Raw genomic sequence first — 27,814 nt, 5'->3', positions numbered from 1 at the left:
TTCCCAGCCAGTCTCCCATGCTGGTACTTGCCAAGCCTTAAGCTGCAACGCTGCTGCGATCTGACAAGAGCATGCACATTCAGCTTAGAATGGCCGATGACAGCAGCTGTTCAATTTGAACCTTCTTTTACTATCTCATAGAGAAACTTACACAATTTTCAGGTTCAAAAAGGTCAACAGAACTTGGGATTCCCAGCCAGTCTCCCATGCTGGTACTTGCCAAGCCTTAAGCTGCATTGCTGCTGCGATCTGACGAGAGCAGGCACATTCAGCTTAGAATGGCCGTTGACAGCAGTTGTTCAATTTGAACCTTCTTTTACTATCTCATAGAGAAACTAACACAATTTTCAGGTTCAAAAAGGTCAACAGAACTTGGGATTCCCAGCCAGTCTCCCATGCTGGTACTTGCCAAGCCTTAAGCTGCATCGCTGCTGCGATCTGACGAGAGCAGGCACATTCAGCTTAGAATGGCCGTTGACAGCAGCTGTTCAATTTGAACCTTCTTTTACTATCTCATAGAGAAACTAACACAATTTTCAGGTTCAAAAAGGTCAAAGGAACTTGAGATTCCCAGCCAGTCTCCCATGCTGGTACTTGCCAAGCCTTAAGCTGCATTGCTGCTGCGATCTGACGAGAGCAGGCACATTCAGCTTAGAATGGCCGTTGACAGCAGTTGTTCAATTTGAACCTTCTTTTACTATCTCATAGAGAAACTAACACAATTTTCAGGTTCAAAAAGGTCAACAGAACTTGGGATTCCCAGCCAGTCTCCCATGCTGGTACTTGCCAAACCTTAAGCTGCATTGCTGCTGCGATCTGACGAGAGCAGGCACATTCAGCTTAAAATGGCCGTTGACAGCAGCTGTTCAATTTGAACCTTCTTTTACCATCTTTGACAGAGAAACTAACAATTTTCAGGTTCAAAAAGGTCAAGGGAACGTGGGATTCCCAGCCAGTCTCCCATGCTGGTACTTGCCAAGCCTTAAGCTGCATTGCTGCTGCGATCTGACGAGAGCAGGCACATTCAGCTTAGAATGGCCGTTGACAGCAGCTGCCTAATTTCTACTTTCTTTTACTATCTCATAGAGAAACTAACACAATTTTCAGGTTCAAAAAGGTCAACAGAACTTGGGATTCCCAGGCAGTCTCCCATGCTGGTACTTGCCAAGCCTTAAGCTGCAACGCTGCTGCGATCTGACAAGAGCATTCACATTCAGCTTAGAATGGCCGTTGACAGCAGCTGTTCAATTTGAACCTTCTTTTACTATCTCATAGAGAAACTAACACATTTTCAGGTTCAAAAAGGTCAACGGAACTTGGGATTCCCAGCCAGTCTCCCATGCTGGTACTTGCCAAGCCTTAAGCTGCATTGCTGCTGCGATCTGATGAGAGCAGGCACATTCAGCTTAGAATGGCCGTTGACAGCAGCTGTTCAATTTGAACCTTCTTTTACAATCTCATAGAGAACCTAACTCGATTTTCAGGTTCAAAAAGGTCAATGGAACTTGGGATTCCCAGCCAGTCTCCCATGCTGGTACTTGCCAAGCCTTAGCTTAGAATGGGCGTTGACAGCAGCTGTTCAATTTGAACCTTCTTTTACTATCTCATAGAGAAACTAACACAATTTTCAGGTTCAAAAAGGTCAACGGAACTTGGGATTCCCAGCCAGTCTCCCATGCTGGTACTTGCCAAGCCTTAAGCTGCATTGCTGCTGCGATCTGACGAGAGCAGGCACATTCAGCTTAGAATGGCCGTTGACAGCAGCTGTTCAATTTGAACCTTCTTTTACTATCTCATAGAGAAACTAACACAATTTTCAGGTTCAAAAAGGTCAACAGAACTTGGGATTCCCAGCCAGTCTCCCATGCTGGTACTTGCCAAGCCTTAAGCTGCATTGCTGCTGCGATCTGACGAGAGCAGGCACATTCAGCTTAGAATGGCCGTTGACAGCAGCTGTTCAATTTGAACCTTCTTTTACTATCTCATAGAGAAACTAACACAATTTTCAGGTTCAAAAAGGTCAATGGAACTTGGGATTCCCTGCCAGACTCCCATGCTGGTACTTGCCAAGCCTTAAGCTGCATTGCTGCTGCGATCTGACGAGAGCAGGCACATTCAGCTTAGAATGGCCATTGACAGCAGCTGTTCAATTTGAACCTTCTTTTACTATCTCATAGAGAAACTAACACAATTTTCAGGTTCAAAAAGGTCAACAGAACTTGGGATTCCCAGCCAGTCTCCCATGCTGGTACTTGCCAAGCCTTAAGCTGCATCGCTGCTGCGATCTGACAAGAGCACACACATTCAGCTTAGAATGGCCGTTGACAGAAGATGTTCAATTTGAACCTTCTTTTACTATCTCATAGAGAAACTAACACAATTTTCAGGTTCAAAAAGGTCAACAGAACTTGGGATTCCCAGCCAGTCTCCCATGCTGGTACTTGCCAAGCCTTAAGCTGCATTGCTGCTGCGATCTGACGAGAGCAGGCACATTCAGCTTAGAATGGCCGTTGACAGCAGCTGTTCAATTTGAACCTTCTTTTACTATCTCATAGAGAAACTAACACAATTTTCAGGTTCAAAAAGGTCAACAGAACTTGGGATTCCCAGCAAGTCTCCCATGCTGGTACTTGTCAAACCTTAAGCTGCATTGCTGCTGCGATCTGACGAGAGCAGGCACATTCAGCTTAATATGGCCGTTGACAGCAGCTGTTCAATTTGAACCTTCTTTTACCATCTTTGACAGAGAAACTAACAATTTTCAGGTTCAAAAAGGTCAACGGAACGTGGGATTCCCAGCCAGTCTCCCATGCTGGTACTTGCCAAGCCTTAAGCTGCATTGCTGCTGCGATCTGACAAGAGCATGCACATTCAGCTTAGAATGGCCGTTGACAGCAGCTGTTCAATTTGAACCTTCTTTTACTATCTCATAGAGAAACTAACACATTTTCAGGTTCAAAAAGGTCAACAGAACTTGGGATTCCCAGCCAGTCTCCCATGCTGGTACTTGCCAAGCCTTAAGCTGCAACGCTGCTGCGATCTGACAAGAGCATGCACATTCAGCTTAGAATGGCCGTTGACAGCAGCTGTTCAATTTGAACCTTCTTTTACTATCTCATAGAGAAACTAACACATTTTCAGGTTCAAAAAGGTCAACGGAACTTGGGATTCCCAGCCAGTCTCCCATGCTGGTACTTGCCAAGCCTTAAGCTGCAACGCTGCTGCGATCTGACAAGAGCATGCACATTCAGCTTAGAATGGCCGTTGACAGCAGATGTTCAATTTGAACCTTCTTTTACTATCTCATAGAGAAACTAACTCAATTTTCAGGTTCAAAAAGGTCAATGGAACTTGGGATTCCCAGCCAGTCTCCCATGCTGGTACTTGCCAAGCCTTAGCTTAGAATGGGCGTTGACAGCAGCTGTTCATATTGAACCTTCTATTACTATCTCATAGAGAAACTAACACAATTTTCAGGTTCAAAAAGGTCAACAGAACTTGGGATTCCCAGCCAGTCTCCCATGCTGGTACTTGCCAAGCCTTAAGCTGCATTGCTGCTGCGATATGACGAGAGCAGGCACATTCAGCTTAGAATGGCTGTTGACAGCAGCTGTTCAATTTGAACCTTCTTTTAAGATCTTTGACAGAGAAACTAACAATTTTCAGGTTCAAAAAGGTCAACGGAACTTGGGATTCCCAGCCAGTCTCCCATGCTGGTACTTGCCAAGCCTTAAGCTGCATTGCTGCTGCGATCTGACGAGAGCAGGCACATTCAGCTTAGAATGGCCGTTGACAGCAGCTGCCTAATTTCTACTTTCTTTTACTATCTCATAGAGAAACTAACACAATTTTCAGGTTCAAAAAGGTCAACAGAACTTGGGATTCCCAGCCAGTCTCCCATGCTGGTACTTGCCAAGCCTTAAGCTGCAACGCTGCTGCGATCTGACAAGAGCATGCACATTCAGCTTAGAATGGCCGATGACAGCAGCTGTTCAATTTGAACCTTCTTTTACTATCTCATAGAGAAACTTACACAATTTTCAGGTTCAAAAAGGTCAACAGAACTTGGGATTCCCAGCCAGTCTCCCATGCTGGTACTTGCCAAGCCTTAAGCTGCATTGCTGCTGCGATCTGACGAGAGCAGGCACATTCAGCTTAGAATGGCCGTTGACAGCAGTTGTTCAATTTGAACCTTCTTTTACTATCTCATAGAGAAACTAACACAATTTTCAGGTTCAAAAAGGTCAACAGAACTTGGGATTCCCAGCCAGTCTCCCATGCTGGTACTTGCCAAGCCTTAAGCTGCATCGCTGCTGCGATCTGACGAGAGCAGGCACATTCAGCTTAGAATGGCCGTTGACAGCAGCTGTTCAATTTGAACCTTCTTTTACTATCTCATAGAGAAACTAACACAATTTTCAGGTTCAAAAAGGTCAAAGGAACTTGAGATTCCCAGCCAGTCTCCCATGCTGGTACTTGCCAAGCCTTAAGCTGCATTGCTGCTGCGATCTGACGAGAGCAGGCACATTCAGCTTAGAATGGCCGTTGACAGCAGTTGTTCAATTTGAACCTTCTTTTACTATCTCATAGAGAAACTAACACAATTTTCAGGTTCAAAAAGGTCAACAGAACTTGGGATTCCCAGCCAGTCTCCCATGCTGGTACTTGCCAAACCTTAAGCTGCATTGCTGCTGCGATCTGACGAGAGCAGGCACATTCAGCTTAAAATGGCCGTTGACAGCAGCTGTTCAATTTGAACCTTCTTTTACCATCTTTGACAGAGAAACTAACAATTTTCAGGTTCAAAAAGGTCAAGGGAACGTGGGATTCCCAGCCAGTCTCCCATGCTGGTACTTGCCAAGCCTTAAGCTGCATTGCTGCTGCGATCTGACGAGAGCAGGCACATTCAGCTTAGAATGGCCGTTGACAGCAGCTGCCTAATTTCTACTTTCTTTTACTATCTCATAGAGAAACTAACACAATTTTAAGGTTCAAAAAGGTCAACAGAACTTGGGATTCCCAGGCAGTCTCCCATGCTGGTACTTGCCAAGCCTTAAGCTGCAACGCTGCTGCGATCTGACAAGAGCATTCACATTCAGCTTAGAATGGCCGTTGACAGCAGCTGTTCAATTTGAACCTTCTTTTACTATCTCATAGAGAAACTAACACATTTTCAGGTTCAAAAAGGTCAACGGAACTTGGGATTCCCAGCCAGTCTCCCATGCTGGTACTTGCCAAGCCTTAAGCTGCATTGCTGCTGCGATCTGATGAGAGCAGGCACATTCAGCTTAGAATGGCCGTTGACAGCAGCTGTTCAATTTGAACCTTCTTTTACAATCTCATAGAGAACCTAACTCGATTTTCAGGTTCAAAAAGGTCAATGGAACTTGGGATTCCCAGCCAGTCTCCCATGCTGGTACTTGCCAAGCCTTAGCTTAGAATGGGCGTTGACAGCAGCTGTTCAATTTGAACCTTCTTTTACTATCTCATAGAGAAACTAACACAATTTTCAGGTTCAAAAAGGTCAACGGAACTTGGGATTCCCAGCCAGTCTCCCATGCTGGTACTTGCCAAGCCTTAAGCTGCATTGCTGCTGCGATCTGACGAGAGCAGGCACATTCAGCTTAGAATGGCCGTTGACAGCAGCTGTTCAATTTGAACCTTCTTTTACTATCTCATAGAGAAACTAACACAATTTTCAGGTTCAAAAAGGTCAACAGAACTTGGGATTCCCAGCCAGTCTCCCATGCTGGTACTTGCCAAGCCTTAAGCTGCATTGCTGCTGCGATCTGACGAGAGCAGGCACATTCAGCTTAGAATGGCCGTTGACAGCAGCTGTTCAATTTGAACCTTCTTTTACTATCTCATAGAGAAACTAACACAATTTTCAGGTTCAAAAAGGTCAATGGAACTTGGGATTCCCTGCCAGACTCCCATGCTGGTACTTGCCAAGCCTTAAGCTGCATTGCTGCTGCGATCTGACGAGAGCAGGCACATTCAGCTTAGAATGGCCATTGACAGCAGCTGTTCAATTTGAACCTTCTTTTACTATCTCATAGAGAAACTAACACAATTTTCAGGTTCAAAAAGGTCAACAGAACTTGGGATTCCCAGCCAGTCTCCCATGCTGGTACTTGCCAAGCCTTAAGCTGCATCGCTGCTGCGATCTGACAAGAGCACACACATTCAGCTTAGAATGGCCGTTGACAGAAGATGTTCAATTTGAACCTTCTTTTACTATCTCATAGAGAAACTAACACAATTTTCAGGTTCAAAAAGGTCAACAGAACTTGGGATTCCCAGCCAGTCTCCCATGCTGGTACTTGCCAAGCCTTAAGCTGCATTGCTGCTGCGATCTGACGAGAGCAGGCACATTCAGCTTAGAATGGCCGTTGACAGCAGCTGTTCAATTTGAACCTTCTTTTACTATCTCATAGAGAAACTAACACAATTTTCAGGTTCAAAAAGGTCAACAGAACTTGGGATTCCCAGCCAGTCTCCCATGCTGGTACTTGTCAAACCTTAAGCTGCATTGCTGCTGCGATCTGACGAGAGCAGGCACATTCAGCTTAATATGGCCGTTGACAGCAGCTGTTCAATTTGAACCTTCTTTTACCATCTTTGACAGAGAAACTAACAATTTTCAGGTTCAAAAAGGTCAACGGAACGTGGGATTCCCAGCCAGTCTCCCATGCTGGTACTTGCCAAGCCTTAAGCTGCATTGCTGCTGCGATCTGACAAGAGCATGCACATTCAGCTTAGAATGGCCGTTGACAGCAGCTGTTCAATTTGAACCTTCTTTTACTATCTCATAGAGAAACTAACACATTTTCAGGTTCAAAAAGGTCAACAGAACTTGGGATTCCCAGCCAGTCTCCCATGCTGGTACTTGCCAAGCCTTAAGCTGCAACGCTGCTGCGATCTGACAAGAGCATGCACATTCAGCTTAGAATGGCCGTTGACAGCAGCTGTTCAATTTGAACCTTCTTTTACTATCTCATAGAGAAACTAACACATTTTCAGGTTCAAAAAGGTCAACGGAACTTGGGATTCCCAGCCAGTCTCCCATGCTGGTACTTGCCAAGCCTTAAGCTGCAACGCTGCTGCGATCTGACAAGAGCATGCACATTCAGCTTAGAATGGCCGTTGACAGCAGATGTTCAATTTGAACCTTCTTTTACTATCTCATAGAGAAACTAACTCAATTTTCAGGTTCAAAAAGGTCAATGGAACTTGGGATTCCCAGCCAGTCTCCCATGCTGGTACTTGCCAAGCCTTAGCTTAGAATGGGCGTTGACAGCAGCTGTTCATATTGAACCTTCTATTACTATCTCATAGAGAAACTAACACAATTTTCAGGTTCAAAAAGGTCAACAGAACTTGGGATTCCCAGCCAGTCTCCCATGCTGGTACTTGCCAAGCCTTAAGCTGCATTGCTGCTGCGATATGACGAGAGCAGGCACATTCAGCTTAGAATGGCTGTTGACAGCAGCTGTTCAATTTGAACCTTCTTTTAAGATCTTTGACAGAGAAACTAACAATTTTCAGGTTCAAAAAGGTCAACGGAACTTGGGATTCCCAGCCAGTCTCCCATGCTGGTACTTGCCAAGCCTTAAGCTGCATTGCTGCTGCGATCTGACGAGAGCAGGCACATTCAGCTTAGAATGGCCGTTGACAGCAGCTGCCTAATTTCTACTTTCTTTTACTATCTCATAGAGAAACTAACACAATTTTCAGGTTCAAAAAGGTCAACAGAACTTGGGATTCCCAGCCAGTCTCCCATGCTGGTACTTGCCAAGCCTTAAGCTGCAACGCTGCTGCGATCTGACAAGAGCATGCACATTCAGCTTAGAATGGCCGATGACAGCAGCTGTTCAATTTGAACCTTCTTTTACTATCTCATAGAGAAACTTACACAATTTTCAGGTTCAAAAAGGTCAACAGAACTTGGGATTCCCAGCCAGTCTCCCATGCTGGTACTTGCCAAGCCTTAAGCTGCATTGCTGCTGCGATCTGACGAGAGCAGGCACATTCAGCTTAGAATGGCCGTTGACAGCAGTTGTTCAATTTGAACCTTCTTTTACTATCTCATAGAGAAACTAACACAATTTTCAGGTTCAAAAAGGTCAACAGAACTTGGGATTCCCAGCCAGTCTCCCATGCTGGTACTTGCCAAGCCTTAAGCTGCATCGCTGCTGCGATCTGACGAGAGCAGGCACATTCAGCTTAGAATGGCCGTTGACAGCAGCTGTTCAATTTGAACCTTCTTTTACTATCTCATAGAGAAACTAACACAATTTTCAGGTTCAAAAAGGTCAAAGGAACTTGAGATTCCCAGCCAGTCTCCCATGCTGGTACTTGCCAAGCCTTAAGCTGCATTGCTGCTGCGATCTGACGAGAGCAGGCACATTCAGCTTAGAATGGCCGTTGACAGCAGTTGTTCAATTTGAACCTTCTTTTACTATCTCATAGAGAAACTAACACAATTTTCAGGTTCAAAAAGGTCAACAGAACTTGGGATTCCCAGCCAGTCTCCCATGCTGGTACTTGCCAAACCTTAAGCTGCATTGCTGCTGCGATCTGACGAGAGCAGGCACATTCAGCTTAAAATGGCCGTTGACAGCAGCTGTTCAATTTGAACCTTCTTTTACCATCTTTGACAGAGAAACTAACAATTTTCAGGTTCAAAAAGGTCAAGGGAACGTGGGATTCCCAGCCAGTCTCCCATGCTGGTACTTGCCAAGCCTTAAGCTGCATTGCTGCTGCGATCTGACGAGAGCAGGCACATTCAGCTTAGAATGGCCGTTGACAGCAGCTGCCTAATTTCTACTTTCTTTTACTATCTCATAGAGAAACTAACACAATTTTCAGGTTCAAAAAGGTCAACAGAACTTGGGATTCCCAGGCAGTCTCCCATGCTGGTACTTGCCAAGCCTTAAGCTGCAACGCTGCTGCGATCTGACAAGAGCATTCACATTCAGCTTAGAATGGCCGTTGACAGCAGCTGTTCAATTTGAACCTTCTTTTACTATCTCATAGAGAAACTAACACATTTTCAGGTTCAAAAAGGTCAACGGAACTTGGGATTCCCAGCCAGTCTCCCATGCTGGTACTTGCCAAGCCTTAAGCTGCATTGCTGCTGCGATCTGATGAGAGCAGGCACATTCAGCTTAGAATGGCCGTTGACAGCAGCTGTTCAATTTGAACCTTCTTTTACAATCTCATAGAGAACCTAACTCGATTTTCAGGTTCAAAAAGGTCAATGGAACTTGGGATTCCCAGCCAGTCTCCCATGCTGGTACTTGCCAAGCCTTAGCTTAGAATGGGCGTTGACAGCAGCTGTTCAATTTGAACCTTCTTTTACTATCTCATAGAGAAACTAACACAATTTTCAGGTTCAAAAAGGACAACGGAACTTGGGATTCCCAGCCAGTCTCCCATGCTGGTACTTGCCAAGCCTTAAGCTGCATTGCTGCTGCGATCTGACGAGAGCAGGCACATTCAGCTTAGAATGGCCGTTGACAGCAGCTGTTCAATTTGAACCTTCTTTTACTATCTCATAGAGAAACTAACACAATTTTCAGGTTCAAAAAGGTTAACAGAACTTGGGATTCCCAGCCAGTCTCCCATGCTGGTACTTGCCAAGCCTTAAGCTGCATTGCTGCTGCGATCTGACGAGAGCAGGCACATTCAGCTTAGAATGGCCGTTGACAGCAGCTGTTCAATTTGAACCTTTTTTTACTATCTCATAGAGAAACTAACACAATTTTCAGGTTCAAAAAGGTCAATGGAACTTGGGATTCCCTGCCAGACTCCCATGCTGGTACTTGCCAAGCCTTAAGCTGCATTGCTGCTGCGATCTGACGAGAGCAGGCACATTCAGCTTAGAATGGCCATTGACAGCAGCTGTTCAATTTGAACCTTCTTTTACTATCTCATAGAGAAACTAACACAATTTTCAGGTTCAAAAAGGTCAACAGAACTTGGGATTCCCAGCCAGTCTCCCATGCTGGTACTTGCCAAGCCTTAAGCTGCATCGCTGCTGCGATCTGACAAGAGCACACACATTCAGCTTAGAATGGCCGTTGACAGCAGATGTTCAATTTGAACCTTCTTTTACTATCTCATAGAGAAACTAACACAATTTTCAGGTTCAAAAAGGTCAACAGAACTTGGGATTCCCAGCCAGTCTCCCATGCTGGTACTTGCCAAGCCTTAAGCTGCATTGCTGCTGCGATCTGACGAGAGCAGGCACATTCAGCTTAGAATGGCCGTTGACAGCAGCTGTTCAATTTGAACCTTCTTTTACTATCTCATAGAGAAACTAACACAATTTTCAGGTTCAAAAAGGTCAACAGAACTTGGGATTCCCAGCCAGTCTCCCATGCTGGTACTTGTCAAACCTTAAGCTGCATTGCTGCTGCGATCTGACGAGAGCAGGCACATTCAGCTTAATATGGCCGTTGACAGCAGCTGTTCAATTTGAACCTTCTTTTACCATCTTTGACAGAGAAACTAACAATTTTCAGGTTCAAAAAGGTCAACGGAACGTGGGATTCCCAGCCAGTCTCCCATGCTGGTACTTGCCAAGCCTTAAGCTGCATTGCTGCTGCGATCTGACAAGAGCATGCACATTCAGCTTAGAATGGCCGTTGACAGCAGCTGTTCAATTTGAACCTTCTTTTACTATCTCATAGAGAAACTAACACATTTTCAGGTTCAAAAAGGTCAACAGAACTTGGGATTCCCAGCCAGTCTCCCATGCTGGTACTTGCCAAGCCTTAAGCTGCAACGCTGCTGCGATCTGACAAGAGCATGCACATTCAGCTTAGAATGGCCGTTGACAGCAGCTGTTCAATTTGAACCTTCTTTTACTATCTCATAGAGAAACTAACACATTTTCAGGTTCAAAAAGGTCAACGGAACTTGGGATTCCCAGCCAGTCTCCCATGCTGGTACTTGCCAAGCCTTAAGCTGCAACGCTGCTGCGATCTGACAAGAGCATGCACATTCAGCTTAGAATGGCCGTTGACAGCAGATGTTCAATTTGAACCTTCTTTTACTATCTCATAGAGAAACTAACTCAATTTTCAGGTTCAAAAAGGTCAATGGAACTTGGGATTCCCAGCCAGTCTCCCATGCTGGTACTTGCCAAGCCTTAGCTTAGAATGGGCGTTGACAGCAGCTGTTCATATTGAACCTTCTTTTACTATCTCATAGAGAAACTAACACAATTTTCAGGTTCAAAAAGGTCAACAGAACTTGGGATTCCCAGCCAGTCTCCCATGCTGGTACTTTCCAAGCCTTAAGCTGCATTGCTGCTGCGATCTGACGAGAGCAGGCACATTCAGCTTAGAATGGCCGTTGACAGCAGCTGTTCAGTTTGAACCTTCTTTTACTATCTAATAGAGAAACTAACACAATTTTCAGGTTCAAAAAGGTCAACAGAACTTGGGATTCCCAGCCAGTCTCCCATGCTGGTACTTGCCAAGCCTTAAGCTGCATTGCTGCTGCGATCTGACGCGAGCAGGCACATTCAGCTTAGAATGGCCGTTGACAGCAGCTGTTCAATTTGAACCTTCTTTTACTATCTCATAGAGAAACTAACACAATTTTCAGGTTCAAAAAGGTCAACAGAACTTGGGATTCCCAGCCAGTCTCCCATGCTGGTACTTGCCAAACCTTAAGCTGCATTGCTGCTGCGATCTGACGAGAGCAGGCACATTCAGCTTAGAATGGCCGTTGACAGCAGCTGTTCAATTTGAACCTTCTTTTACCATCTTTGACAGAGAAACTAACAATTTTCAGGTTCAAAAAGGTCAAGGGAACGTGGGATTCCCAGCCAGTCTCCCATGCTGGTACTTGCCAAGCCTTAAGCTGCATTGCTGCTGCGATCTGACGAGAGCAGGCACATTCAGCTTAGAATGGCCGTTGACAGCAGCTGTTCAATTTGAACCTTCTTTTACTATCTCATAGAGAAACTAACACAATTTTCAGGTTCAAAAAGGTCAACAGAACTTGGGATTCCCAGCCAGTCTCCCATGCTGGTACTTGTCAAACCTTAAGCTGCATTGCTGCTGCGATCTGACGAGAGCAGGCACATTCAGCTTAATATGGCCGTTGACAGCAGCTGTTCAATTTGAACCTTCTTTTACCATCTTTGACAGAGAAACTAACAATTTTCAGGTTCAAAAAGGTCAACGGAACGTGGGATTCCCAGCCAGTCTCCCATGCTGGTACTTGCCAAGCCTTAAGCTGCATTGCTGCTGCGATCTGACAAGAGCATGCACATTCAGCTTAGAATGGCCGTTGACAGCAGCTGTTCAATTTGAACCTTCTTTTACTATCTCATAGAGAAACTAACACATTTTCAGGTTCAAAAAGGTCAACAGAACTTGGGATTCCCAGCCAGTCTCCCATGCTGGTACTTGCCAAGCCTTAAGCTGCAACGCTGCTGCGATCTGACAAGAGCATGCACATTCAGCTTAGAATGGCCGTTGACAGCAGCTGTTCAATTTGAACCTTCTTTTACTATCTCATAGAGAAACTAACACATTTTCAGGTTCAAAAAGGTCAACGGAACTTGGGATTCCCAGCCAGTCTCCCATGCTGGTACTTGCCAAGCCTTAAGCTGCAACGCTGCTGCGATCTGACAAGAGCATGCACATTCAGCTTAGAATGGCAGTTGACAGCAGCTGTTCAATTTGAACCTTCTTTTACTATCTCATAGAGAAACTAACTCAATTTTCAGGTTCAAAAAGGTCAATGGAACTTGGGATTCCCAGCCAGTCTCCCATGCTGGTACTTGCCAAGCCTTAGCTTAGAATGGGCGTTGACAGCAGCTGTTCATATTGAACCTTCTTTTACTATCTCATAGAGAAACTAACACAATTTTCAGGTTCAAAAAGGTCAACAGAACTTGGGATTCCCAGCCAGTCTCCCATGCTGGTACTTTCCAAGCCTTAAGCTGCATTGCTGCTGCGATCTGACGAGAGCAGGCACATTCAGCTTAGAATGGCCGTTGACAGCAGCTGTTCAATTTGAACCTTCTTATACCATCTTTGACAGAGAAACTAACAATTTTCACGTTCAAAAAGGTCAACGGAACTTGGGATTCCCAGCCAGTCTCCCATGCTGGTACTTGCCAAGCCTTAAGCTGCATTGCTGCTGCAATCTGACGAGAGCAGGCACATTCAGCTTAGAATGGCCGTTGACAGCAGCTGCCTAATTTCTACTTTGTTTTACTATCTCATAGAGAAACTAACACAATTTTCAGGTTCAAAAAGGTCAACGGAACTTGGGATTCCCAGCCAGTCTCCCATGCTGGTACTTGCCAAGCCTTAAGCTGCATTGCTGCTGCGATCTGACGAGAGCAGGCACATTCAGCTTAGAATGGCCGTTGACAGCAACTGTTCAATTTGAACCTTATTTTACTACCTCATAGAGAAACTAACACAATTTTCAGGTTCAAAAAGGTCAACAGAACTTAGGATTCCCAGCCAGTCTCCCATGCTGGTACTTGCCAAGCCTTAAGCTGCATCGCTGCTGCGATCTGACAAGAGCACGCACATTCAGCTTAGAATGGCCGTTGACAGCAGCTGTTCAATTTGAACCTTCTTTTACTATCTCATAGAGAAACTAACACAATTTTCAGGTTCAAAAAGGTCAACGGAACTTGGGATTCCTTGCCAGTTTCCCATGCTGGTACTTGCCAAGCCTTAAGCTGCATTGCTGCTGCGATCTGACGAGAGCAGGCACATTCAGCTTAGAATGGCCATTGACAGCAGCTGTTCAATTTGAACCTTCTTTTACTATCTCATAGAGAAACTAACACAATTTTCAGGTTCAAAAATGTCAACAGAACTTGGGATTCCCAGCCAGTTTCCCATGCTGGTACTTGCTAAGCCTTAAGCTGCATCGCTGCTGCGATTTGACAAGAGCACGCACATTCAGCTTAGAATGGCCGTTGACAGCAGCTGTTCAATTTGAACCTTCTTTTACTATCTCATAGAGAAACTAACACAATTTTCAGGTTCAAAAAGGTCAACAGAACTTGGGATTCGCAGCCAGTCTCCCATGCTGGTACTTGCCAAGCCTAAAGCTGCATTGCTGCTGCGATCTGACGAGAGCAGGCACATTCAGCTTAGAATGGCCGTTGACAGCAGCTGTTCAATTTGAACCTTCTTTTACTATCTCATAGAGAAACTAACACAATTTTCAGGTTCAAAAAGGTCAACGGAACTTGGGATTCCCTGCCAGTCTCCCATGCTTGTACTTGCCAAGCCTTAAGCTGCTGCGATCTGACGAGAGCAGGCACATTCAGCTTAGAATGGCCGTTGACAGCAGCTGTTCAATTTGAACCTTCTTTTACTATCTCATAGAGAAACAAACACAATTTTCAGGTTCAAAAAGGTCAACGGAACTTGGGATTCCCAGCCAGTCTCCCATGCTGGTACTTTCCAAGGCTTAAGCTGCATTGCTGCTGCGATCTGACGAGAGCAGGCACATTCAGCTTAGAATGGCCGTTGACAGCAGCTGTTCAATTTGAACCTTCTTTTACTATCTCATAGAGAAACTAACACAATTTTCAGGTTCAAAAAGGTCCACAGAACTTGGGATTCCCAGCCAGTCTCCCATGCTGGTACTTGCCAAGCCTTAAGCTGCATCGCTGCTGCGATCTGACGAGAGCAGGCACATTCAGCTTAGAATGGGCGTTGACAGCAGCTGTTCAATTTGAACCTTCTTTTACTATCTCATAGAGAAACTAACACAATTTTCAGGTTCAAAAAGGTCAACAGAACTTGGGATTCCCAGCCAGTCTCCCATGCTGGTACTTGCCAAACCTTAAGCTGCATTGCTGCTGCGATCTGACGAGAGCAGGCACATTCAGCTTAGAATGGCCGTTGACAGCAGCTGTTCAATTTGAACCTTCTTTTACCATCTTTGACAGAGAAACTAACAATTTTCAGGTTCAAAAAGGTCAAGGGAACGTGGGATTCCCAGCCAGTCTCCCATGCTGGTACTTGCCAAGCCTTAAGCTGCATTGCTGCTGCGATCTGACGAGAGCAGGCACATTCAGCTTAGAATGGCCGTTGACAGCAGCTGCCTAATTTCTACTTTCTTTTACTATCTCATAGAGAAACTAACACAATTTTCAGGTTCAAAAAGGTCAACAGAACTTGGGATTCCCAGGCAGTCTCCCATGCTGGTACTTGCCAAGCCTTAAGCTGCAACGCTGCTGCGATCTGACAAGAGCATTCACATTCAGCTTAGAATGGCCGTTGACAGCAGCTGTTCAATTTGAACCTTCTTTTACTATCTCATAGAGAAACTAACACATTTTCAGGTTCAAAAAGGTCAACGGAACTTGGGATTCCCAGCCAGTCTCCCATGCTGGTACTTGCCAAGCCTTAAGCTGCATTGCTGCTGCGATCTGATGAGAGCAGGCACATTCAGCTTAGAATGGCCGTTGACAGCAGCTGTTCAATTTGAACCTTCTTTTACAATCTCATAGAGAAACTAACTCAATTTTCAGGTTCAAAAAGGTCAATGGAACTTGGGATTCCCAGCCAGTCTCCCATGCTGGTACTTGCCAAGCCTTAGCTTAGAATGGGCGTTGACAGCAGCTGTTCAATTTGAACCTTCTTTTACAATCTCATAGAGAAACTAACACAATTTTCAGGTTCAAAAAGGTCAACGGAACTTGGGATTCCCAGCCAATCTCCCATGCTGCTACTTGCCAAGCCTTAAGCTGCATTGCTGCTGCGATCTGACGAGAGCAGGCACATTCAGCTTAGAATGGCCGTTGACAGCAGCTGTTCAATTTGAACCTTCTTTTACTATCTCATAGAGAAACTAACACAATTTTCAGGTTCAAAAAGGTCAATGGAACTTGGGATTCCCTGCCAGACTCCCATGCTGGTACTTGCCAAGCCTTAAGCTGCATTGCTGCTGCGATCTGACGAGAGCAGGCACATTCAGCTTAGAATGGCCATTGACAGCAGCTGTTCAATTTGAACCTTCTTTTACTATCTCATAGAGAAACTAACACAATTTTCAGGTTCAAAAAGGTCAACAGAACTTGGGATTCCCAGCCAGTCTCCCATGCTGGTACTTGCCAAGCCTTAAGCTGCATTGCTGCTGCGATCTGACGAGAGCAGGCACATTCAGCTTAGAATGGCCGTTGACAGCAGCTGTTCAATTTGAACCTTCTTTTACTATCTCATAGAGAAACTAACACAATTTTCAGGTTCAAAAAGGTCAACAGAACTTGGGATTCCCAGCCAGTCTCCCATGCTGGTACTTGTCAAACCTTAAGCTGCATTGCTGCTGCGATCTGACAAGAGCAGGCACATTCAGCTTAATATGGCCGTTGACAGCAGCTGTTCAATTTGAACCTTCTTTTACCATCTTTGACAGAGAAACTAACAATTTTCAGGTTCAAAAAGGTCAACGGAACGTGGGATTCCCAGCCAGTCTCCCATGCTGGTACTTGCCAAGCCTTAAGCTGCATTGCTGCTGCGATCTGACAAGAGCATGCACATTCAGCTTAGAATGGCCGTTGACAGCAGCTGTTCAATTTGAACCTTCTTTTACTATCTCATAGAGAAACTAACACATTTTCAGGTTCAAAAAGGTCAACAGAACTTGGGATTCCCAGCCAGTCTCCCATGCTGGTACTTGCCAAGCCTTAAGCTGCAACGCTGCTGCGATCTGACAAGAGCATGCACATTCAGCTTAGAATGGCCGTTGACAGCAGCTGTTCAATTTGAACCTTCTTTTACTATCTCATAGAGAAACTAACACATTTTCAGGTTCAAAAAGGTCAACGGAACTTGGGATTCCCAGCCAGTCTCCCATGCTGGTACTTGCCAAGCCTTAAGCTGCAACGCTGCTGCGATCTGACAAGAGCATGCACATTCAGCTTAGAATGGCCGTTGACAGCAGCTGTTCAATTTGAACCTTCTTTTACTATCTCATAGAGAAACTAACTCAATTTTCAGGTTCAAAAAGGTCAATGGAACTTGGGATTCCCAGCCAGTCTCCCATGCTGGTACTTGCCAAGCCTTAGCTTAGAATGGGCGTTGACAGCAGCTGTTCATATTGAACCTTCTTTTACTATCTCATAGAGAAACTAACACAATTTTCAGGTTCAAAAAGGTCAACAGAACTTGGGATTCCCAGCCAGTCTCCCATGCTGGTACTTTCCAAGCCTTAAGCTGCATTGCTGCTGCGATCTGACGAGAGCAGGCACATTCAGCTTAGAATGGCCGTTGACAGCAGCTGTTCAATTTGAACCTTCTTTTACTATCTCATAGAGAAACTAACACAATTTTCAGGCTCAAAAAGGTCAACAGAACTTAGGATTCCCAGCCAGTCTCCCATGCTGGTACATGCCAAGCCTTAAGCTGCATTGCTGCTGCGATCTGACGAGAGCAGGCACATTCAGCTTAGAATGGCCGTTGACAGCAGCTGTTCAGTTTGAACCTTCTTTTACTATCTAATAGAGAAACTAACACAATTTTCAGGTTCAAAAAGGTCAACAGAACTTGGGATTCCCAGCCAGTCTCCCATGCTGGTACTTGCCAAGCCTTAAGCTGCATTGCTGCTGCGATCTGACGAGAGCAGGCACATTCAGCTTAGAATGGCCGTTGACAGCAGCTGTTCAATTTGAACCTTCTTTTACTATCTCATAGAGAAACTAACACAATTTTCAGGTTCAAAAACGTCAACAGAACTTGGGATTCCCAGCCAGTCTCCCATGCTGGTACTTTCCAAGCCTTAAGCTGCATTGCTGCTGCGATCTGACGAGAGCAGGCACATTCAGCTTAAAATGGCCGTTGACAGCAGCTGTTCAATTTGAACCTTCTTATACCATCTTTGACAGAGAAACTAACAATTTTCACGTTCAAAAAGGTCAACGGAACTTGGGATTCCCAGCCAGTCTCCCATGCTGGTACTTGCCAAGCCTTAAGCTGCATTGCTGCTGCAATCTGACGAGAGCAGGCACATTCAGCTTAGAATGGCCGTTGACAGCAGCTGCCTAATTTCTACTTTGTTTTACTATCTCATAGAGAAAGTAACACAATTTTCAGGTTCAAAAAGGTCAACGGAACTTGGGATTCCCAGCCAGTCTCCCATGCTGGTACTTGCCAAGCCTTAAGCTGCATTGCTGCTGCGATCTGACGAGAGCAGGCACATTCAGCTTAGAATGGCCGTTGACAGCAACTGTTCAATTTGAACCTTATTTTACTACCTCATAGAGAAACTAACACAATTTTCAGGTTCAAAAAGGTCAACAGAACTTAGGATTCCCAGCCAGTCTCCCATGCTGGTACTTGCCAAGCCTTAAGCTGCATCGCTGCTGCGATCTGACAAGAGCACGCACATTCAGCTTAGAATGGCCGTTGACAGCAGCTGTTCAATTTGAACCTTCTTTTACTATCTCATAGAGAAACTAACACAATTTTCAGGTTCAAAAAGGTCAACGGAACTTGGGATTCCTTGCCAGTTTCCCATGCTGGTACTTGCCAAGCCTTAAGCTGCATTGCTGCTGCGATCTGACGAGAGCAGGCACATTCAGCTTAGAATGGCCATTGACAGCAGCTGTTCAATTTGAACCTTCTTTTACTATCTCATAGAGAAACTAACACAATTTTCAGGTTCAAAAATGTCAACAGAACTTGGGATTCCCAGCCAGTTTCCCATGCTGGTACTTGCTAAGCCTTAAGCTGCATCGCTGCTGCGATTTGACAAGAGCACGCACATTCAGCTTAGAATGGCCGTTGACAGCAGCTGTTCAATTTGAACCTTCTTTTACTATCTCATAGAGAAACTAACACAATTTTCAGGTTCAAAAAGGTCAACGGAACTTGGGATTCGCAGCCAGTCTCCCATGCTGGTACTTGCCAAGCCTTAAGCTGCATTGCTGCTGCGATCTGACGAGAGCAGGCACATTCAGCTTAGAATGGCCGTTGACAGCAGCTGTTCAATTTGAACCTTCTTTTACTATCTCATAGAGAAACTAACACAATTTTCAGGTTCAAAAAGGTAAACGGAACTTGGGATTCCCTGCCAGTCTCCCATGCTTGTACTTGCCAAGCCTTAAGCTGCTGCGATCTGACGAGAGCAGGCACATTCAGCTTAGAATGGCCGTTGACAGCAGCTGTTCAATTTGAACCTTCTTTTACTATCTCATAGAGAAACAAACACAATTTTCAGGTTCAAAAAGGTCAACGGAACTTGGGATTCCCAGCCAGTCTCCCATGCTGGTACTTTCCAAGGCTTAAGCTGCATTGCTGCTGCGATCTGACGAGAGCAGGCACATTCAGCTTAGAATGGCCGTTGACAGCAGCTGTTCAATTTGAACCTTCTTTTACTATCTCATAGAGAAACTAACACAATTTTCAGGTTCAAAAAGGTCCACAGAACTTGGGATTCCCAGCCAGTCTCCCATGCTGGTACTTGCCAAGCCTTAAGCTGCATCGCTGCTGCGATCTGACGAGAGCAGGCACATTCAGCTTAGAATGGGCGTTGACAGCAGCTGTTCAATTTGAACCTTCTTTTACTATCTCATAGAGAAACTAACACAATTTTCAGGTTCAAAAAGGTCAACGGAACTTTGGATTCGCAGCCAGTCTCCCATGCTGGTACTTGCCAAGCCTTAAGCCGTATCGCTGCTGTGATCCGACAAGAGCACGCACATTCAGCTTAGAATGGCCGTTGACAGCAGCTGTTCAATTTGAACCTTCTTTTACTATCTCATAGAGAAACTAACACAATTTTCAGGTTCAAAAAGGTCAACGGAACTTGAGATTCCCAGCCAGTCTCCCATGCTGGTACTTGCCAAGCCTTAAGCTGCATTGCTGCTGCGATCTGACGAGAGCAGGCACATTCAGCTTAGAATGGGCGTTGACAGCAGCTGTTCAATTTGAACCTTCTTTTACTATCTCATAGAGAAACTAACACAATTTTCAGGTTCAAAAACGTCAACGGAACTTTGGATTCGCAGCCAGTCTCCCATGCTGGTACTTGCCAAGCCTTAAGCCGTATCGCTGCTGTGATCCGACAAGAGCACGCACATTCAGCTTAGAATGGCCGTTGACAGCAGCTGTTCAATTTGAACCTTCTTTTACTATCTCATAGAGAAACTAACACAATTTTCAGGTTCAAAAAGGTCAACGGAACTTGAGATTCCCAGCCAGTCTCCCATGCTGGTACTTGCCAAGCCTTAAGCTGCATTGCTGCTGCGATCTGTCGAGAGCAGGCACATTCAGCTTAGAATGGCCGTTGACAGCAGCTGTTCAATTTGAACCTTCTTTTACCATCTTTGACAGAGAAACTAACAATTTTCAGGTTCAAAAAGGTCAACGGAACGTGGGATTCCCAGCCAGTCTCCCATGCTGGTACTTGCCAAGCCTTAAGCTGCATTGCTGCTGCGATCTGACGAGAGCAGGCACATTCAGCTTAGAATGGCCGTTGACAGCAGCTGCCTAATTTCTACTTTCTTTTACTATCTCATAGAGAAACTAACACAATTTTCAGGTTCAAAAAGGTCAATGGAACTTGAGATTCACAGCCAGTCTCCCATGCTGGTAGTTGCCAAGCCTTAAGCTGCATTGCTGCTGCGATCTGACGAGAGCAGGCACATTCAGCTTACAATGGCCGTTGACAGCAGCTGTTCAATTTGAACCTTCTTTTACCATCTTTGACAGAGAAACTAACAATTTTCAGGTTCAAAAAGGTCAACGGAACTTGGGATTCCCAGCCAGTCTCCCATGCTGGTACTTGCCAAGCCTTAAGCTGCATTGCTGCTGCGATCTGACGAGAGCAGGCACATTCAGCTTAGAATGGCCGTTGACAGCAGCTGTTCAATTTGAACCTTCTTTTACTATCTCATAGAGAAACTAACACAATTTTCAGGTTCAAAAAGGTCAACAGAACTTGGGATTCCCAGCCAGTCTCCCATGCTGGTACTTGCCAAGCCTTAAGCTGCAACGCTGCTGCGATCTGACAAGAGCATGCACATTCAGCTTAGAATGGCCGTTGACAGCAGCTGTTCAATTTGAACCTTCTTTTACTATCTCATAAAGAAACTAACACATTTTCAGGTTCAAAAAGGTCAATGGAACTTGGGATTCCCAGCCAGTCTCCCATGCTGGTACTTGCCAAGCCTTAAGATGCAACGCTGCTGCGATCTGACAAGAGCATGCACATTCAGCTTAGAATGGCCGTTGACAGCAGCTGTTCAATTTGAACCTTCTTTTACTATCTCATAGAGAAACTAACTCAATTTTCAGGTTTAAAAAGGTCAATGGAACTTGGGATTCCCAGCCAGTCTCCCATGCTGGTACTTGCCAAGCCTTAGCTTAGAATGGGCGTTGACAGCAGCTGTTCAATTTGAACCTTCTTTTACTATCTCATAGAGAAACTAACACAATTTTCAGGTTCAAAAAGGTCAACGGAACTTGGGATTCCCAGCCAGTCTCCCATGCTGGTACTTGCCAAGCCTTAAGCTGCATTGCTGCTGCGATCTGACGAGCACAGGAACATTCAGCTTAGAATGGCTGTTGACAGCAGCTGTTCAATTTGAACCTTCTTTTAAGATCTTTGACAGAGAAACTAACAATTTTCAGGTTCAAAAAGGTCAACGGAACTTGGGATTCCCAGCCAGTCTCCCATGCTGGTACTTGCCAAGCCTTAAGCTGCATTGCTGCTGCGATCTGACGAGAGCAGGCACATTCAGCTTAGAATGGCCGTTGACAGCAGCTGCCTAATTTCTACTTTCTTTCACTATCTCATAGAGAAACTAACACAATTTTCAGGTTCAAAAAGGTCAAAAGAACTTAGGATTCCCAGCCAGTCTCCCATGCTGGTACTTGCCAAGCCTTAAGCTGCAACGCTGCTGCGATCTGACAAGAGCATGCACATTAAGCTTAGAATGGCCGTTGACAGCAGCTGTTCAATTTGAACCTTCTTTTACTATCTCATAAAGAAACTTACACAATTTTCAGGTTCAAAAAGGTCAACAGAACTTGGGATTCCCAGCCAGTCTCCCATGCTGGTACTTGCCAAGCCTTAAGCTGCATCGCTGCTGCGATCTGACAAGAGCACGCACATTCAGCTTAGAATGGCCGTTGACAGCTGCTGTTCAATTTGAACCTTCTTTTACTATCTCATAGAGAAACTAACACAATTTTCAGGTTCAAAAAGGTCAACGGAACTTGGGATTCCCAGCCAGTCTCCCATGCTGGTACTTGCCAAGCCTTAACCTGCATTGCTCCTGCAATCTGACAAGACGCAGGCACATTCAGCTTAGAATGGGCGTTGACAGCAGCTGTTCAATTTGAACCTTCTTTTACTATCTCATAGAGAAACTAACACAATTTTCAGGTTCAAATAGGTCAACGGAACTTGAGATTCCCAGCCAGTCTCCCATGCTGGTACTTGCCAAGCCTTAAGCTGCATTGCTGCTGCGATCTGACGAGAGCAGGCACATTCAGCTTAGAATGGCCGTTGACAGCAGTTGTTCAATTTGAACCTTCTTTTACTATCTCATAGAGAAACTAACACAATTTTCAGGTTCAAAAAGGTCAACAGAACTTGGGATTCCCAGCCAGTCTCCCATGCTGGTACTTGCCAAGCCTTAAGCTGCATTGCTGCTGCGATCTGACGAGAGCAGGCACATTCAGCTTAGAATGGCCGTTGACAGCAGCCGTTCAATTTGAACCTTCTTTTACTATCTCATAGAGAAACTAACACAATTTTCAGGTTCAAAAAGGTCAACAGAACTTGGGATTCCCAGCCAGTCTCCCATGCTGGTACTTGCCAAGCCTTAAGCTGCATTGCTGCTGCGATCTGACGAGAGCAGGCACATTCAGCTTAGAATGGCCGTTGACAGCAGCTGTTCAGTTTGAACCTTCTTTTACTATCTCATAGAGAAACTAACACAATTTTCAGGTTCAAAAAGGTCAACGGAACTTGGGATTCCCAGCCAGTCTCCCATGCTGGTACTTGCCAAACCTTAAGCTGCATTGCTGCTGCGATCTGACGAGAGCAGGCACATTCAGCTTAGAATGGCCGTTGACAGCAGCTGTTCAATTTGAACCTTCTTTTACTATCTCATAGAGAAACTAACACAATTTTCAGGTTCAAAAAGGTCAACGGAACTTGGGATTCCCTGCCAGTTTCCCATGCTGGTACTTGCCAAGCCTTAAGCTGCATTGCTGCTGCGATCTGACGAGAGCAAGCACATTCAGCTTAGAATGGCCATTGACAGCAGCTGTTCAATTTGAACCTTCTTTTACTATCTCATAGAGAAACTAACACAATTTTCAGGTTCAAAAATGTCAACAGAACTTGGGATTCCCAGCCAGTTTCCCATGCTGGTACTTGCTAAGCCTTAAGCTGCATCGCTGCTGCGATTTGACAAGAGCACGCACATTCAGCTTAGAATGGCCGTTGACAGCAGCTGTTCAATTTGAACCTTCTTTTACTATCTCATAGAGAAACTAACACAATTTTCAGGTTCAAAAAGGTCAACGGAACTTGGGATTCGCAGCCAGTCTCCCATGCTGGTACTTGCCAAGCCTTAAGCTGCATTGCTGCTGCGATCTGACGAGAGCAGGCACATTCAGCTTAGAATGGCCGTTGACAGCAGCTGTTCAATTTGAACCTTCTTTTACTATCTCATAGAGAAACTAACACAATTTTCAGGTTCAAAAAGGTCAACGGAACTTGGGATTCCCTGCCAGTCTCCCATGCTTGTACTTGCCAAGCCTTAAGCTGCTGCGATCTGACGAGAGCAGGCACATTCAGCTTAGAATGGCCGTTGACAGCAGCTGTTCAATTTGAACCTTCTTTTACTATCTCATAGAGAAACTAACACAATTTTCAGGTTCAAAAAGGTCAACGGAACTTGGGATTCCCAGCCAGTTTCCCATGCTGGTACTTTCCAAGGCTTAAGCTGCATTGCTGCTGCGATCTGACGAGAGCAGGCACATTCAGCTTAGAATGGCCGTTGACAGCAGCTGTTCAATTTGAACCTTCTTTTACTATCTCATAGAGAAACTAACACAATTTTCAGGTTCAAAAAGGTCCACAGAACTTGGGATTCCCAGCCAGTCTCCCATGCTGGTACTTGCCAAGCCTTAAGCTGCATCGCTGCTGCGATCTGACGAGAGCAGGCACATTCAGCTTAGAATGGGCGTTGACAGCAGCTGTTCAATTTGAACCTTCTTTTACTATCTCATAGAGAAACTAACACAATTTTCAGGTTCAAAAACGTCAACGGAACTTTGGATTCGCAGCCAGTCTCCCATGCTGGTACTTGCCAAGCCTTAAGCCGTATCGCTGCTGTGATCCGACAAGAGCACGCACATTCAGCTTAGAATGGCCGTTGACAGCAGCTGTTCAATTTGAACCTTCTTTTACTATCTCATAGAGAAACTAACACAATTTTCAGGTTCAAAAAGGTCAACGGAACTTGAGATTCCCAGCCAGTCTCCCATGCTGGTACTTGCCAAGCCTTAAGCTGCATTGCTGCTGCGATCTGACGAGAGCAGGCACATTCAGCTTAGAATGGGCGTTGACAGCAGCTGTTCAATTTGAACCTTCTTTTACTATCTCATAGAGAAACTAACACAATTTTCAGGTTCAAAAACGTCAACGGAACTTTGGATTCGCAGCCAGTCTCCCATGCTGGTACTTGCCAAGCCTTAAGCCGTATCGCTGCTGTGATCCGACAAGAGCACGCACATTCAGCTTAGAATGGCCGTTGACAGCAGCTGTTCAATTTGAACCTTCTTTTACTATCTCATAGAGAAACTAACACAATTTTCAGGTTCAAAAAGGTCAACGGAACTTGAGATTCCCAGCCAGTCTCCCATGCTGGTACTTGCCAAGCCTTAAGCTGCATTGCTGCTGCGATCTGTCGAGAGCAGGCACATTCAGCTTAGAATGGCCGTTGACAGCAGCTGTTCAATTTGAACCTTCTTTTACCATCTTTGACAGAGAAACTAACAATTTTCAGGTTCAAAAAGGTCAACGGAACGTGGGATTCCCAGCCAGTCTCCCATGCTGGTACTTGCCAAGCCTTAAGCTGCATTGCTGCTGCGATCTGACGAGAGCAGGCACATTCAGCTTAGAATGGCCGTTGACAGCAGCTGCCTAATTTCTACTTTCTTTTACTATCTCATAGAGAAACTAACACAATTTTCAGGTTCAAAAAGGTCAATGGAACTTGAGATTCACAGCCAGTCTCCCATGCTGGTAGTTGCCAAGCCTTAAGCTGCATTGCTGCTGCGATCTGACGAGAGCAGGCACATTCAGCTTAGAATGGCCGTTGACAGCAGCTGTTCAATTTGAACCTTCTTTTACCATCTTTGACAGAGAAACTAACAATTTTCAGGTTCAAAAAGGTCAACGGAACTTGGGATTCCCAGCCAGTCTCCCATGCTGGTACTTGCCAAGCCTTAAGCTGCATTGCTGCTGCGATCTGACGAGAGCAGGCACATTCAGCTTAGAATGGCCGTTGACAGCAGCTGTTCAATTTGAACCTTCTTTTACTATCTCATAGAGAAACTAACACAATTTTCAGGTTCAAAAAGGTCAACAGAACTTGGGATTCCCAGCCAGTCTCCCATGCTGGTACTTACCAAGCCTTAAGCTGCAACGCTGCTGCGATCTGACAAGAGCATGCACATTCAGCTTAGAATGGCCGTTGACAGCAGCTGTTCAATTTGAACCTTCTTTTACTATCTCATAAAGAAACTAACACATTTTCAGGTTCAAAAAGGTCAATGGAACTTGGGATTCCCAGCCAGTCTCCCATGCTGGTACTTGCCAAGCCTTAAGATGCAACGCTGCTGCGATCTGACAAGAGCATGCACATTCAGCTTAGAATGGCCGTTGACAGCAGCTGTTCAATTTGAACCTTCTTTTACTATCTCATAGAGAAACTAACTCAATTTTCAGGTTTAAAAAGGTCAATGGAACTTGGGATTCCCAGCCAGTCTCCCATGCTGGTACTTGCCAAGCCTTAGCTTAGAATGGGCGTTGACAGCAGCTGTTCAATTTGAACCTTCTTTTACTATCTCATAGAGAAACTAACACAATTTTCAGGTTCAAAAAGGTCAACGGAACTTGGGATTCCCAGCCAGTCTCCCATGCTGGTACTTGCCAAGCCTTAAGCTGCATTGCTGCTGCGATCTGACGAGCGCAGGAACATTCAGCTTAGAATGGCTGTTGACAGCAGCTGTTCAATTTGAACCTTCTTTTAAGATCTTTGACAGAGAAACTAACAATTTTCAGGTTCAAAAAGGTCAACGGAACTTGGGATTCCCAGCCAGTCTCCCATGCTGGTACTTGCCAAGCCTTAAGCTGCATTGCTGCTGCGATCTGACGAGAGCAGGCACATTCAGCTTAGAATGGCCGTTGACAGCAGCTGCCTAATTTCTACTTTCTTTCACTATCTCATAGAGAAACTAACACAATTTTCAGGTTCAAAAAGGTCAAAAGAACTTAGGATTCCCAGCCAGTCTCCCATGCTGGTACTTGCCAAGCCTTAAGCTGCAACGCTGCTGCGATCTGACAAGAGCATGCACATTAAGCTTAGAATGGCCGTTGACAGCAGCTGTTCAATTTGAACCTTCTTTTACTATCTCATAAAGAAACTTACACAATTTTCAGGTTCAAAAAGGTCAACAGAACTTGGGATTCCCAGCCAGTCTCCCATGCTGGCACTTGCCAAGCCTTAAGCTGCATCGCTGCTGCGATCTGACAAGAGCACGCACATTCAGCTTAGAATGGCCGTTGACAGCAGCTGTTCAATTTGAACCTTCTTTTACTATCTCATAGAGAAACTAACACAATTTTCAGGTTCAAAAAGGTCAACGGAACTTGGGATTCCCAGCCAGTCTCCCATGCTGGTACTTGCCAAGCCTTAAGCTGCATTGCTCCTGCAATCTGACAAGACGCAGGCACATTCAGCTTAGAATGGGCGTTGACGGCAGCTGTTCAATTTGAACCTTCTTTTACTATCTCATAGAGAAACTAACACAATTTTCAGGTTCAAAAAGGTCAACGGAACTTGAGATTCCCAGCCAGTCTCCCATGCTGGTACTTGCCAAGCCTTAAGCTGCATCGCTGCTGCGATCTGACGAGAGCAGGCACATTCAGCTTAGAATGGGCGTTGACAGCAGCTGTTCAATTTGAACCTTCTTTTACTATCTCATAGAGAAACTAACACAATTTTCAGGTTCAAAAAGGTCAACGGAACTTTGGATTCGCAGCCAGTCTCCCATGCTGGTACTTGCCAAGCCTTAAGCCGTATCGCTGCTGTGATCCGACAAGAGCACGCACATTCAGCTTAGAATGGCCGTTGACAGCAGCTGTTCAATTTGAACCTTCTTTTACTATCTCATAGAGAAACTAACACAATTTTCAGGTTCAAAAAGGTCAACGGAACTTGAGATTCCCAGCCAGTCTCCCAAGCTGGTACTTGCCAAGCCTTAAGCTGCATTGCTGCTGCGATCTGACGAGAGCAGGCACATTCAGCTTAGAATGGCCGTTGACAGCAGCTGTTCAATTTGAACCTTCTTTTACTATCTCATAGAGAAACTAACACAATTTTCAGGTTCAAAAAGGTCCACAGAACTTGGGATTCCCAGCCAGTCTCCCATGCTGGTACTTGCCAAGCCTTAAGCTGCATCGCTGCTGCGATCTGACGAGAGCAGGCACATTCAGCTTAGAATGGGCGTTGACAGCAGCTGTTCAATTTGAACCTTCTTTTACTATCTCATAGAGAAACTAACAC

The 27,814-nt window shown here is 45.2% G+C and overlaps 74 pseudogenes; all 74 read right to left on the bottom strand.

The window, feature by feature from the left end:
• Positions 1–171: 171 nt before the first annotated feature.
• On the bottom strand, positions 172–290 carry LOC140079559 (5S ribosomal RNA; annotated as a pseudogene).
• Positions 291–360: 70 nt separating this feature from the next.
• LOC140078515 (5S ribosomal RNA) lies at positions 361–479 on the bottom strand (annotated as a pseudogene).
• A 70-nt stretch (positions 480–549) lies between these two features.
• LOC140095677 (5S ribosomal RNA) lies at positions 550–668 on the bottom strand (annotated as a pseudogene).
• A 70-nt stretch (positions 669–738) lies between these two features.
• LOC140095295 (5S ribosomal RNA) lies at positions 739–857 on the bottom strand (annotated as a pseudogene).
• Positions 858–1,304: 447 nt separating this feature from the next.
• On the bottom strand, positions 1,305–1,423 carry LOC140099356 (5S ribosomal RNA; annotated as a pseudogene).
• Positions 1,424–1,640: 217 nt separating this feature from the next.
• Positions 1,641–1,759, bottom strand: LOC140098375 (5S ribosomal RNA; annotated as a pseudogene).
• Positions 1,760–1,829: 70 nt separating this feature from the next.
• LOC140079557 (5S ribosomal RNA) lies at positions 1,830–1,948 on the bottom strand (annotated as a pseudogene).
• A 70-nt stretch (positions 1,949–2,018) lies between these two features.
• On the bottom strand, positions 2,019–2,137 carry LOC140094474 (5S ribosomal RNA; annotated as a pseudogene).
• A 259-nt stretch (positions 2,138–2,396) lies between these two features.
• Positions 2,397–2,515, bottom strand: LOC140079555 (5S ribosomal RNA; annotated as a pseudogene).
• A 70-nt stretch (positions 2,516–2,585) lies between these two features.
• On the bottom strand, positions 2,586–2,704 carry LOC140090183 (5S ribosomal RNA; annotated as a pseudogene).
• A 782-nt stretch (positions 2,705–3,486) lies between these two features.
• Positions 3,487–3,605, bottom strand: LOC140097725 (5S ribosomal RNA; annotated as a pseudogene).
• A 70-nt stretch (positions 3,606–3,675) lies between these two features.
• On the bottom strand, positions 3,676–3,794 carry LOC140098362 (5S ribosomal RNA; annotated as a pseudogene).
• A 259-nt stretch (positions 3,795–4,053) lies between these two features.
• On the bottom strand, positions 4,054–4,172 carry LOC140079554 (5S ribosomal RNA; annotated as a pseudogene).
• Positions 4,173–4,242: 70 nt separating this feature from the next.
• Positions 4,243–4,361, bottom strand: LOC140078514 (5S ribosomal RNA; annotated as a pseudogene).
• A 70-nt stretch (positions 4,362–4,431) lies between these two features.
• Positions 4,432–4,550, bottom strand: LOC140095676 (5S ribosomal RNA; annotated as a pseudogene).
• Positions 4,551–4,620: 70 nt separating this feature from the next.
• LOC140095293 (5S ribosomal RNA) lies at positions 4,621–4,739 on the bottom strand (annotated as a pseudogene).
• A 447-nt stretch (positions 4,740–5,186) lies between these two features.
• Positions 5,187–5,305, bottom strand: LOC140099343 (5S ribosomal RNA; annotated as a pseudogene).
• Positions 5,306–5,522: 217 nt separating this feature from the next.
• On the bottom strand, positions 5,523–5,641 carry LOC140098350 (5S ribosomal RNA; annotated as a pseudogene).
• Positions 5,642–5,711: 70 nt separating this feature from the next.
• Positions 5,712–5,830, bottom strand: LOC140079553 (5S ribosomal RNA; annotated as a pseudogene).
• A 70-nt stretch (positions 5,831–5,900) lies between these two features.
• On the bottom strand, positions 5,901–6,019 carry LOC140094473 (5S ribosomal RNA; annotated as a pseudogene).
• Positions 6,020–6,278: 259 nt separating this feature from the next.
• Positions 6,279–6,397, bottom strand: LOC140079552 (5S ribosomal RNA; annotated as a pseudogene).
• A 70-nt stretch (positions 6,398–6,467) lies between these two features.
• LOC140091769 (5S ribosomal RNA) lies at positions 6,468–6,586 on the bottom strand (annotated as a pseudogene).
• Positions 6,587–7,368: 782 nt separating this feature from the next.
• Positions 7,369–7,487, bottom strand: LOC140097724 (5S ribosomal RNA; annotated as a pseudogene).
• Positions 7,488–7,557: 70 nt separating this feature from the next.
• LOC140098338 (5S ribosomal RNA) lies at positions 7,558–7,676 on the bottom strand (annotated as a pseudogene).
• Positions 7,677–7,935: 259 nt separating this feature from the next.
• On the bottom strand, positions 7,936–8,054 carry LOC140079549 (5S ribosomal RNA; annotated as a pseudogene).
• A 70-nt stretch (positions 8,055–8,124) lies between these two features.
• LOC140078513 (5S ribosomal RNA) lies at positions 8,125–8,243 on the bottom strand (annotated as a pseudogene).
• A 70-nt stretch (positions 8,244–8,313) lies between these two features.
• On the bottom strand, positions 8,314–8,432 carry LOC140095675 (5S ribosomal RNA; annotated as a pseudogene).
• A 70-nt stretch (positions 8,433–8,502) lies between these two features.
• Positions 8,503–8,621, bottom strand: LOC140095291 (5S ribosomal RNA; annotated as a pseudogene).
• A 447-nt stretch (positions 8,622–9,068) lies between these two features.
• Positions 9,069–9,187, bottom strand: LOC140099331 (5S ribosomal RNA; annotated as a pseudogene).
• A 217-nt stretch (positions 9,188–9,404) lies between these two features.
• LOC140083431 (5S ribosomal RNA) lies at positions 9,405–9,523 on the bottom strand (annotated as a pseudogene).
• A 70-nt stretch (positions 9,524–9,593) lies between these two features.
• On the bottom strand, positions 9,594–9,712 carry LOC140089406 (5S ribosomal RNA; annotated as a pseudogene).
• Positions 9,713–9,782: 70 nt separating this feature from the next.
• Positions 9,783–9,901, bottom strand: LOC140094472 (5S ribosomal RNA; annotated as a pseudogene).
• Positions 9,902–10,160: 259 nt separating this feature from the next.
• On the bottom strand, positions 10,161–10,279 carry LOC140079548 (5S ribosomal RNA; annotated as a pseudogene).
• Positions 10,280–10,349: 70 nt separating this feature from the next.
• Positions 10,350–10,468, bottom strand: LOC140091768 (5S ribosomal RNA; annotated as a pseudogene).
• A 782-nt stretch (positions 10,469–11,250) lies between these two features.
• Positions 11,251–11,369, bottom strand: LOC140078481 (5S ribosomal RNA; annotated as a pseudogene).
• Positions 11,370–11,439: 70 nt separating this feature from the next.
• LOC140084874 (5S ribosomal RNA) lies at positions 11,440–11,558 on the bottom strand (annotated as a pseudogene).
• A 70-nt stretch (positions 11,559–11,628) lies between these two features.
• On the bottom strand, positions 11,629–11,747 carry LOC140088352 (5S ribosomal RNA; annotated as a pseudogene).
• Positions 11,748–12,006: 259 nt separating this feature from the next.
• Positions 12,007–12,125, bottom strand: LOC140091767 (5S ribosomal RNA; annotated as a pseudogene).
• A 782-nt stretch (positions 12,126–12,907) lies between these two features.
• LOC140078480 (5S ribosomal RNA) lies at positions 12,908–13,026 on the bottom strand (annotated as a pseudogene).
• A 70-nt stretch (positions 13,027–13,096) lies between these two features.
• On the bottom strand, positions 13,097–13,215 carry LOC140086866 (5S ribosomal RNA; annotated as a pseudogene).
• Positions 13,216–13,285: 70 nt separating this feature from the next.
• On the bottom strand, positions 13,286–13,404 carry LOC140098326 (5S ribosomal RNA; annotated as a pseudogene).
• Positions 13,405–13,663: 259 nt separating this feature from the next.
• Positions 13,664–13,782, bottom strand: LOC140097540 (5S ribosomal RNA; annotated as a pseudogene).
• Positions 13,783–14,041: 259 nt separating this feature from the next.
• On the bottom strand, positions 14,042–14,160 carry LOC140089856 (5S ribosomal RNA; annotated as a pseudogene).
• Positions 14,161–14,411: 251 nt separating this feature from the next.
• On the bottom strand, positions 14,412–14,530 carry LOC140089428 (5S ribosomal RNA; annotated as a pseudogene).
• Positions 14,531–14,600: 70 nt separating this feature from the next.
• LOC140097592 (5S ribosomal RNA) lies at positions 14,601–14,719 on the bottom strand (annotated as a pseudogene).
• Positions 14,720–14,789: 70 nt separating this feature from the next.
• On the bottom strand, positions 14,790–14,908 carry LOC140088351 (5S ribosomal RNA; annotated as a pseudogene).
• Positions 14,909–15,355: 447 nt separating this feature from the next.
• On the bottom strand, positions 15,356–15,474 carry LOC140099319 (5S ribosomal RNA; annotated as a pseudogene).
• Positions 15,475–15,691: 217 nt separating this feature from the next.
• LOC140094362 (5S ribosomal RNA) lies at positions 15,692–15,810 on the bottom strand (annotated as a pseudogene).
• Positions 15,811–16,069: 259 nt separating this feature from the next.
• On the bottom strand, positions 16,070–16,188 carry LOC140079547 (5S ribosomal RNA; annotated as a pseudogene).
• A 70-nt stretch (positions 16,189–16,258) lies between these two features.
• On the bottom strand, positions 16,259–16,377 carry LOC140098544 (5S ribosomal RNA; annotated as a pseudogene).
• Positions 16,378–17,159: 782 nt separating this feature from the next.
• Positions 17,160–17,278, bottom strand: LOC140078478 (5S ribosomal RNA; annotated as a pseudogene).
• Positions 17,279–17,348: 70 nt separating this feature from the next.
• On the bottom strand, positions 17,349–17,467 carry LOC140093802 (5S ribosomal RNA; annotated as a pseudogene).
• Positions 17,468–17,537: 70 nt separating this feature from the next.
• Positions 17,538–17,656, bottom strand: LOC140079546 (5S ribosomal RNA; annotated as a pseudogene).
• A 259-nt stretch (positions 17,657–17,915) lies between these two features.
• Positions 17,916–18,034, bottom strand: LOC140086865 (5S ribosomal RNA; annotated as a pseudogene).
• Positions 18,035–18,104: 70 nt separating this feature from the next.
• LOC140098312 (5S ribosomal RNA) lies at positions 18,105–18,223 on the bottom strand (annotated as a pseudogene).
• Positions 18,224–18,482: 259 nt separating this feature from the next.
• Positions 18,483–18,601, bottom strand: LOC140097539 (5S ribosomal RNA; annotated as a pseudogene).
• Positions 18,602–18,860: 259 nt separating this feature from the next.
• Positions 18,861–18,979, bottom strand: LOC140088250 (5S ribosomal RNA; annotated as a pseudogene).
• A 251-nt stretch (positions 18,980–19,230) lies between these two features.
• On the bottom strand, positions 19,231–19,349 carry LOC140089427 (5S ribosomal RNA; annotated as a pseudogene).
• Positions 19,350–19,419: 70 nt separating this feature from the next.
• On the bottom strand, positions 19,420–19,538 carry LOC140097591 (5S ribosomal RNA; annotated as a pseudogene).
• A 259-nt stretch (positions 19,539–19,797) lies between these two features.
• On the bottom strand, positions 19,798–19,916 carry LOC140095211 (5S ribosomal RNA; annotated as a pseudogene).
• Positions 19,917–20,175: 259 nt separating this feature from the next.
• Positions 20,176–20,294, bottom strand: LOC140092471 (5S ribosomal RNA; annotated as a pseudogene).
• A 70-nt stretch (positions 20,295–20,364) lies between these two features.
• LOC140088592 (5S ribosomal RNA) lies at positions 20,365–20,483 on the bottom strand (annotated as a pseudogene).
• A 259-nt stretch (positions 20,484–20,742) lies between these two features.
• On the bottom strand, positions 20,743–20,861 carry LOC140098300 (5S ribosomal RNA; annotated as a pseudogene).
• Positions 20,862–21,644: 783 nt separating this feature from the next.
• LOC140098288 (5S ribosomal RNA) lies at positions 21,645–21,763 on the bottom strand (annotated as a pseudogene).
• Positions 21,764–22,022: 259 nt separating this feature from the next.
• LOC140097219 (5S ribosomal RNA) lies at positions 22,023–22,141 on the bottom strand (annotated as a pseudogene).
• A 260-nt stretch (positions 22,142–22,401) lies between these two features.
• Positions 22,402–22,520, bottom strand: LOC140083017 (5S ribosomal RNA; annotated as a pseudogene).
• Positions 22,521–22,590: 70 nt separating this feature from the next.
• On the bottom strand, positions 22,591–22,709 carry LOC140079545 (5S ribosomal RNA; annotated as a pseudogene).
• A 70-nt stretch (positions 22,710–22,779) lies between these two features.
• Positions 22,780–22,898, bottom strand: LOC140079544 (5S ribosomal RNA; annotated as a pseudogene).
• Positions 22,899–22,968: 70 nt separating this feature from the next.
• LOC140086244 (5S ribosomal RNA) lies at positions 22,969–23,087 on the bottom strand (annotated as a pseudogene).
• A 70-nt stretch (positions 23,088–23,157) lies between these two features.
• On the bottom strand, positions 23,158–23,276 carry LOC140097000 (5S ribosomal RNA; annotated as a pseudogene).
• A 259-nt stretch (positions 23,277–23,535) lies between these two features.
• Positions 23,536–23,654, bottom strand: LOC140088249 (5S ribosomal RNA; annotated as a pseudogene).
• Positions 23,655–23,905: 251 nt separating this feature from the next.
• Positions 23,906–24,024, bottom strand: LOC140094145 (5S ribosomal RNA; annotated as a pseudogene).
• Positions 24,025–24,094: 70 nt separating this feature from the next.
• On the bottom strand, positions 24,095–24,213 carry LOC140097590 (5S ribosomal RNA; annotated as a pseudogene).
• Positions 24,214–27,643: 3,430 nt separating this feature from the next.
• On the bottom strand, positions 27,644–27,762 carry LOC140097589 (5S ribosomal RNA; annotated as a pseudogene).
• Positions 27,763–27,814: the final 52 nt, after the last annotated feature.

The sequence above is a fragment of the Engystomops pustulosus genome, chromosome 9 (assembly GCF_040894005.1).
Source record: "Engystomops pustulosus chromosome 9, aEngPut4.maternal, whole genome shotgun sequence".
Taxonomy (NCBI): domain Eukaryota; kingdom Metazoa; phylum Chordata; class Amphibia; order Anura; family Leptodactylidae; genus Engystomops; species Engystomops pustulosus.
Note: the sequence above shows the minus strand (reverse complement) of the source record. Positions and strands in the feature narration are given on the sequence as shown.